Here is a 9503-nt window from a genome sequence, read left to right on the forward strand (position 1 = left end):
AGACCCTGGCAAAACTGTGCCAGGAAACTTCTGAGTCTTGGTACACTCTGTTGCCTATAGCCCTCATGAGAATACGAGTGGCACCCCAAGAAAAGACAAAACTTAGTCCGTTTGAGATGACTTCTGGGAGACCCTTCCTTACCTTAGACCTGTTTATCAAACTGGAAACCCAGTCTACTATACAATAGATTCAAAATCTAAGCCAGGGACCAGGCGTGGTGATTCCTGGCTGTACTGTCATCACTTTGGGAGACCGCGGGGGTCGGATCACTTGAGGTCAGGAAATCGAAACCAACCTGGGCCACGTGGCAAAACCCCCGAAATACAAAAATGAGCCAGGCAAGGTAGTGGGCTTGTAATCGCAGCTACTCAGGTGGCTGAGGCAGAAGACTCTCTTGAATCTGAGAGGCGGAGATTGCAGTGAGCCGAGATTGCACCATTGCACTCTATCCTGGGTGATAGAGTGACACTCTGCTATCCAAATAAATAAATAAATAAAAATTAAAAATCTGAGCCTGGCACAGCAGGCTATCCAGGCATATAGCAATACAGTGCTGCCCTCACCTGGACAAACGATAAACATCCCGCAAGTCCTGCCTGGAGACTCGGTCCTATTAAAAACTTGGAAGGAAGACCCCCCTGGCAGATCCACTTCTTCCTAAATGGAAGGGACCTTAGCAAGTACTACTAACCACCCCAATGGCTGTCGAGCTGCAAGGAATAGCCAGTCGGGTTCACGTGATCAGAATTCAACTTTGCAATAAACCTTTGCAGGAACCAGAGGAAGCTACTAATTACACCTGCCAGCCCACAGGGGCTCTAAAGCTTCTATTCAAGAACACAATTCCAGATAAAGCCCATCTGGAAGATAAGTAACATCTTCATTTTCTTGGTACTTGCCTGCTGCACTCTAATGACTTTTAGAGAGACTGGACTATCTGCTGGGGAAGTAATTAACCATACCGTTAGTCTATTAAACTTAACTCAGGCCTGGGAACTTTGGCTCACACCTGTAATCCCAACACTTTGGGAGGCCGAGGCGAGTGGGTCACTTGAGGTCAGGAGTTCGACACCAGCCTGACCAACATGGTGAAACCCCATCTCTACTAAAAATACAAAATTAACCGAGTGTGGTGGCGCATGCCTGTAATCCCAGCTACTTGGGAGGCTGAGGCAGGAGAATTGCTTAAACCCAGGAGGTGGACATTGCAGTGCACCGAGTTTGTGCCATTGCACTCCAGCCTAGGCTATAAGAGTGAAACACTGTCTCAAAACAAAAACAAACAAACAAACAAAAACTTAACTAAACCTTGTTGACTTTGCATAAATACCAAAATTTGGGGATATGACAGATCTGGGCCATTATAAGACTGGCCTGGCTCCTAACACATCTCCAGGGACAAACTCACTGGCCCACAGAATGGGGATATCAGCCCCAACAGTCAATACACGTTAGTAACTTCCATGGGAAATTGGAAGCATTAGCTATTGTCTGCCTTGCTCCCTTTAATACTGCCAGTCATTAAAATATTTTAAGATTTAACTTTTGGTCCAATTTTGTTTAAAGTCCTGATTTCTTACTTTCTTGCTTACAGTAATTTCAGGTCCACAAGATGGTTTTGCAAGGCTTTCAACCTTGGTCTCCTAATGAGTTATCTCATGTCTTGCCCACCAGTCCCGTGAACAACATGGTTCACCCCACGTTAGATCAGGCTGGAAGAGACTTTAGCGCCCAGGCTAGGCAGGGACAACGCCCCACTCAGCAGGAAGCAGCTTCAGAAGAAATGACCTAGCCCCTCAACCTCCCATATGATGATAGGCCCTAAGATCTCTTAGGGGGGAATTGAGGCAGGATAAGCAGTCAAGCAAGTGACCATGCCCTTGGCACGCAGCAACCGTGGGGACCGTACAGCCAACACAATAAGCCTCAGCATTCACGTTGTAGTTAAGCTCATTCAAGCAAAGCTGTCTTCAGTAGGGAATTTCCTCTGTAGAGAGCATGTGCACTTTGATCTCACCTGTCCTCAAACTAACCCTTTGCTCATTGTAATAGTAAAAACACACCCCTGGATGGAGATTTAAAATGCTAACGAGACATGTGATGTATGAACAAGCATGGATGGGCATGTACACCCAGAGGACCACCCAGAACATGTTTACTAGTAACACATCTTCCCACTTCCTTACGAATAATCATGTAAGACTGCCATAAAGGGAGTTTCCCCAATAATAATGAATGCTGTCTCATCCTTACAAGCAGCCAGCCCTGAATCCTCTCTGTGTTTCTCGGTGTGTGTTCTGCAGCTAACTTTCAAAATATTCTTTTTCCTTTGCAATAAATTACTCTATGCTGCATCTCCTTTGCTATGTGCCTCTTGTTTAAATTCATTTAAACTAAGAAAGCAAGAACCAATGTCTCAGAACAGCCGTCAACAACACTCCGAAATATTCTACCACTTTTGTTGATTTCATCACCTTCTGCAAACCATCATCTATTAAGCTATGAGTCTGCATATACATACCATAATATGCCTCCATTTTGGAAAAGCATTATGCTGGAAGAGGAAATTCTCATGTTTCCAAATTCTATTTCAATTCTTCCAATCTGTGAACCCCCTTTTTTGAGTTTCATACATCTGATTCTGTCACATTACTGCTAAAAATATTCACAGAGAACCAGATAAAGACATATATTATTTGGAATAAATGTCTTTTTTTTTTTTTTTTTTAGACAGGGCCTCGCTTGTTGCCCAGTCAGTGCACTATTGGGATCACAGCTCACTGCAGCCTCGATCTCCTGAGCTCAAACAATCCTCCTGACCTCCTCAGTAGCTAGGGCTACAGGTGTGCACCACCACACACAGCTAATTTTTGTATGTTTTGCTGAGATGTGGTCTCGCCATGGTGCCCAGGCTGGTCGCATACTCCTGGGCTCAAGTGATCCTCCCGCCTCAGTTCCCCAAAGTGCTGGGATTACAGGTGTGAGACATCGTGCCCGGCCACACACCTGTATTTTAAAAAATCTCCAGTCATTAAATGAATACATTAGAATCTGCATGTTGTTCTTGGTTTTGTCCATATTCTTTCTAGTAAACCCCTTTTGTTTCATTAGCTCAAACTCACGTCAACATGTTTCTGAAATATTTAACACTCTCCTTCAATTTCTTCTCACAATTTCAAAAAGTTTCCTTAGTTTTCAGTGGATTTGAGGGTAACTGTATTCTAATAATGTCAATGACAGGGAAACATTTATTTTCAGTAGCTGCAATACTTTTTTCTAGTCGATCTCATAACTGAGTGACTCCCGTAATTTTGATGAATTTCCACATGCATTTTACTTCATTCTTGAACATTACATCACTTACCTTTGGTGCCTTAACTGTCTAAATAATTGTAGCATAACTGACAAAAATATTTACTTTTAATTGATATAGTCCATGTAGAGTAAATGTGCTAACACATAATCAAATAATTTATATTAATTATGGATACTTGTGTGATTTAAAATATTTAGTCGTTACACCAATGTAAGTAAAAATTTATATAAAGATAAAAAATAGTTATGAAGAGTAAAAAATTTCACACCAGGCTTCTGAACAAATCTGACTTTTAAAAACTCTTGAAAATTAATTAATTTTCTTTTCTTTTTTTTTTTTTTTTTTGAGACGGAATCTCGCTCTGTCGCTCAGGCTGGAGCGCAGTGGCGCAGTCTCTTCTCACTGCAAGCTCTACCTCCCAGGTTCACGTCATTCTCCTGCCTCAGCCTCCCGAGTAGCTGGGACTACAGGCGCCTGCCACCATGCCCGGCTAATTTTTTGTATTTTTAGTAGAGACGGGGTTTCACAGTGTTAGCCAGGATGGTCTCGATCTCCTGACCTCATGATCTGCCCGTCTTAGCCTCCCAAAGTGCCGAGATTACGGGAGTGAGCCACCTCGCCCGGCCAAAAATTAATTTTTTTAAAAATGAACACCAGTGTAATTTTCATAACTGCCTTCAGTGAATAAAGTACAAAAGTTTCTTGATAATTGCTATTTTCCTGGGAAAGAATACTTTTTCAGAAAATGTTTGTTATTTGATGAAATTCCATTTCTGAAAAGTCAAATATTTTAAGGAATAAAATTTGCATGACCTACTTGAGGGTTCTTAAGAATATTTTCAAAAATTGCACAGACATATTTGTAATTAAATCAAACTATTTCTTTTTTCCACCCTGTGGCACTATGGATTCCATGAGCATAGAAAGAGAACAATTGCCACCTTCCCTCAGAAGGAAGTAGTGGCCTTCACAGAAAATTGCAAATGAGACGTTTTTCAGTAATAGGCCTGTGGCACCCATGTGTCCCCTCCATGTGCACAACGCTCAGGGCTCTGCAGGTGCAAGGGCAAATCCTGCCTTTATTTTAAATTTTGATACATTGTTCATCGTGGATGTTTTGTATTAATTTTGAATTTTGAAAAATTATGGCAAACTACTCCTCATCTTGATTACCAAGTGCCTTGCTTTCCCCCAAAATTTTGCCTCATTCATCTGAACCAAGTCCTGGCCCTACCCTGCCTGCTGCCCTGTGGACTTCTCACTGTGTGATGCCCTGGGCCACTCCCACAGGCAGGGAGATTCTCTGCTCATTGCAACCAGAGGCACCCTAATGCATAAGATGGTGAAATGCCAACCATGTGGGCTTTTCACCATCATCTCCCCAGTGTCTAGGAGAGAACCAGCACTGGAAAACCCTCGAGAAACATTTGTTGAATGAAGGAAACATCATAACGAGTGTCTGAAGATTGCTTTAAGCTCCTGATGGGAAATGATTGGTGTTCCAACAAAGTGGCTTTCAAAAATCTTTAGAATAAAGGAATTACAGAAACACAGTGCTCTTGTGGCCAGGGAAAGCAATCTCCCCAGACACGACAGTCAAGGTCACAAGGAACGTCAGACATCAGTTATCCCAGGATTGCCATTTTCCAGAGATATTACAAATGAGGCCCCAAGAAGGGAAAGACAAATCCCAGGTCACAGGCAGCTAAGGCTGGAACAGAGTCTAAGAAGCCAAATGTCCAGCCTGCCTGCTGCAGAGCTGCTCCTTGCCCAGACCCAGGAGCCTCAACTATTTGGGGTGAGAGCCTCTCTGCTTACTGAGGGCAGTATTTCGGAAAATGCACCCTCACTGGGTGCTTCCACTCTGTTCTTCTAGCACAAAATATGGTTTAGCAAGTCCAGAAATGTTTCTCTCCTTGTCCAGTATTATACTGAGATAACAGCCTTGTACAGACAGCATAGTCCTGTAAAAATACTATATCAGACCAATTTTACATAACAGCTCCCTTTTATACAGATGTTTAACATTAGATAGATATTTAACATTATATATGCATATATACACACATATATGTTTGTGTGTGTGTGTGTGTGTGTGTGTGTGAGATCATATGAATGCATTTTTCTCTATACATGTTTTTTAAAGATCATGAGGAACTGTTTGCTTTCAGCTGGCAAGGCCAGCAAAACCCTTTTCCTTCCTACCTCAGTCTTATATCAACTCTCTAAGTGATACAGGCAGGAGGCAGAGAAACTCTAGGCAGACAAGCGTGGGTCCTTGGTGAAACCCACCTTCAAGCTGAAAAGCCTGAAGTGACAAGTTCTCTCCTATCTTGGCCACTCCCTGCCAATTGTTTTTTTCTGAATAATGTCTTTTTACTAACTGAATGTTGCCTTTTCCACAACTACCTACGGCCCACCATGCCCCCTGTCCCATGTTTGTAAATACCCCAGATTCAACCAGTAGAGAGGAGAAGCAGCTGGATATCAGGGAGCGGTGACTTGACTTCAGAGATGACAGCTAGAGGTCGGGGAGAAGCAACTTGACTTCAGAGGAGAGAGGCAGAGAGGCGATTTGACTTCAGTGGAGAGCGACCTGCCCTTCACGTCCCCTTTCCAGCTGCCTTCACTGCTGAGAGCTGCTTTCATCACAAAATAAAATTCTCTGCATTCACCATCCTTCAATTAGTCTGTGTGACCTCATTCTTCTTGGGCACCAGACAAGAATTTGGGACCCATTAAGTATGGGTACCCAAAAAGGCTGTCACACTGACCCTTTGCCATTGCTGACAGAGGGCAGCCACCCCACGGAATGAGGCAAAGCTCCCACTGAGCTGATAACACACTGCTGTCCGTGGATGGTGGAGCTAAGAGAGCATTGTAACATGCACTGTGGGGCCTTGGGGTCGCAGGCACTCCTACCTGGATGGTGCCACAGCGCCTGCATGGAGGTTGCTCCTGCGAGTGCCAAAGCAGCTGGCCAGTTGCCACACTCACTTGCCTACATGCTCCCTCCCGTGAGAGGTGGCGTGTGGTGGGCCCAAGGAAAAGGAGTTTGCTCCTGCTGGTGCCAAAGTGGCTGGGCACCCCTGTCACGAGTCCTGTGAAGAGGTCAAGAAAGTGTCCTGCATCATAAACTTATGTCCCAAACTAGTCCTTAGGGATCTTGATCTCCTTTCCTTCCCACCATGTGACACCATTTCTTTGCATTGAGGACATTATGCTGATTGGGCAGGACTTAGCAACTACTCTAGACACACTGGTAAAATACTGACATGACAACCGAAGTATTAATTTGCACAAAAAATCCGGGGCCTTTTAACTTAGTGAAATATTTAGTGGTCAGGTGCTCAGACGTATGTCAACATAGTACTTATCAGATGAACAGCAAGTTGGTACATCTCACCCTTCCTACCTCTCAAAGGGGACACAAGAAATAGTGGGCCTCCTTAGGTTCTGATTGTGGTAACATGTACCTCATTGGGGTGTGCTGCTGTGACTTATCTTTTAATGACTGGAAAATCTGCTACTTCTGAGTTTGGCCTAGTACAAGAAAAAGCTCTGTGAACCCACAACTATGGCTCCAAGGGCGGCTTCCTTACGAACAGAGTTGTCAGAAAAACAAACAATAAAAAAATTCCTAGGCCTGGCTTACTAGTATTCCTTCTTTACAATTCAATTCCTTCTTTACAATTCCCACTTTACAAAGTGGGCTGGCAGTACCACTGTTAATTTTCTATTGCCACATAACAAATTAACCCAAATTGAGCAGCCTAAAACAACACACATTTATTATCCACACTTCTGCAAGTCAAGACCAGGAAGGTTCGACCGGCCTCTCCGCTGGATGTCTCCCAAGGCCAACTCAAAATGTCAGGCCGGCGGGGTGCTGATGTGGAGACTGTGGAATAATCCACTTCTAAGCTTATTCAGGTTATTGCCCATTTAGACCTAGTTCCTTAAGGTGGTAGGAATGTGGTTCCCATTTTTTTTGCTGGGTGTCATCCAGAAACTGCACTAAACACCTAGAGCCATCCTATACCTTCTTGGGAGCACTGCTTCATCCTCAAAGCGGGCCTGCTGTGTCACATCCTTCTTGCACTTTGATTCCCTTACCTCTTCTTCTGCTCCTTGGTAAGGAAAATGCTCTGCTTCTCAAGGATTCCCCTGCCAGGTCTGGCCCACCCACACCACATTCGTGTCTCAGGGTCAACTGACTTGAGACATTAATTATCCAGCAAAATCTCACCATAGCAGCATTTGGATTATTGCTTGATCAAGTATACAGGAGACGGGAGTCTGGGGAATCAGACTACAGCTGTCTCAGTCAGCTCGAGTTGCTATCACAGAATACCACAGACTGGGTGGCTTCATCACCAGACATTTCTTTCTCACGGTTCTGGAGGCTAGAAGTCCAAGATCAGGGTGCCAACATGCTCAAATTCTGGTGGGGGGCCTCTTCCTGGCTTGCAGTCAGCCACCTTGCTGTATCTTCACATGTTGAAGAGGCACGGAAGAACAAATTCCCTTTTCTCTAATTATAAGGGCACTAATCTCATCATAGGGACCCAAACATCATGAACACATCTAAACCTAATTACCTCCGAAAACTCCACCCCCAAATATCATCCCATTGGGAGTTAGGGTTTCATCATATGAATTCTCAGAGGACACAAATATTCAGTCTGTTCATAATGCCTGCCTACCACAAAAGCCAGAAGTGGACAGCTTCATTACGACAAGCCCAACTAGGATAGCTCTGACGGACAGTGGTGAAGGGAAATCCTCCAAGAGGGAAGATGCTTGAGCAGTGTTTTTGTGTGGAGGAGAGATGGCCAGACCTATAAGTATGTATCCATGTTTAGGCCGTGTCTCGTTTATTGGCTGTATGATCAAGGACTTTGTGGACACATGATTGAAAATGTATGACAAGGAGGTCTGGGAAGAAATATGTGGATAGAGTAGTCCAAATGGATATAAAATGTGAAGATACTTAGGTCTCATGAGAGTTCTCAGCAAAGGGTAACCTCTGTAGAGGAGAATTTTAATAATCTGAAGGATAAAGTACCTATTATCTAGATATTAATCAGCCTCTTTCCCCAACACCGGTGTCAAAACCTGAGCTCAGAAAGTGGCCAAGGTGGCCAGGGATAGAGATTATGCTTCAGTAGCATGGACTTCCACTCACCAAGGCCAATCGGGCTACAGTTGATAGAGACATGAGACAGCCAAGGGTCCCCGGTGAAACCCCGCCTTCAAGCCTAAAATGGCCTGAAAGTTGAGAAACCTGACTGCTGCTCCCGAATGAAACCTGCACCCAGGAGAAGAACTGGCACTGTTCCCTAGCCCTTTCTCAACTGATTCTTTATTAATAATGGTGACATGAGTACTGGGGGAAGGGTGTGGAGCTACGGGAAGTTTGCACCTTGTGCAGGGGTGGTGGTGTGGAGCCTGGTCTCTTCGATTCTTGTGTGGTGGCCCAGAATCAATCTGTGAGGTGGGGGCCTGTTAGCAGGACTCCCTCTCGCTTTGCTGAGAGTTTTTTTTTCCTTCCTATTTTTCCTTTTCAACCAATAAATTCAGCTCCTCACCCTTCAATGTGTCCGCGAACCTAATCTTCCCTGTTCGTGTGAAAAGAACTCAGTTTTAGCTGAACTATGGAGCAAAATTCTACAACATAGTCATTGCTGAGTGTACAGTCTGCCAGAACAGAGAGCAACACTGAGCCTCTTATATGGCACCTGTCTCCAGCGTGATCAGCCAGTTACCAGATGGCAGGTGATTACATTGGACCACTTCCACTATGGAAGGGACAGGGCTGTGTTCTTACTCAAATTGACACTTATTCGGAATATGGATCTTCCTTCCCAACCACAGTAATTCCAGAAAATCAACATTTGTGCACTTAGAAAATGCTTTATTTACCGTCATGGTATTCCACACAGCATCACCTCCAAACAAGGCACTCGCTTCCCAGAAAATAAAGTGCAGTGATGAGCCCGTGTTCATAGGAATTCACTGGTCTTATTATCCATATCTCCCTATCCCCCATCATCTTTTTTTTTAGAGATGATACTGTCTTGGCCTCCTTGTTTTTTTATTCCAAATCAGCCTCCCAAAGTGTCCTCCATTATCTTAAAGTGACTGGATGAACAGAAATTGGAATGGCCTTGTACAACTCAGTTA

Source organism: Pongo abelii, chromosome X (genome assembly GCF_028885655.2).
Source record: "Pongo abelii isolate AG06213 chromosome X, NHGRI_mPonAbe1-v2.0_pri, whole genome shotgun sequence".
Taxonomy (NCBI): domain Eukaryota; kingdom Metazoa; phylum Chordata; class Mammalia; order Primates; family Hominidae; genus Pongo; species Pongo abelii.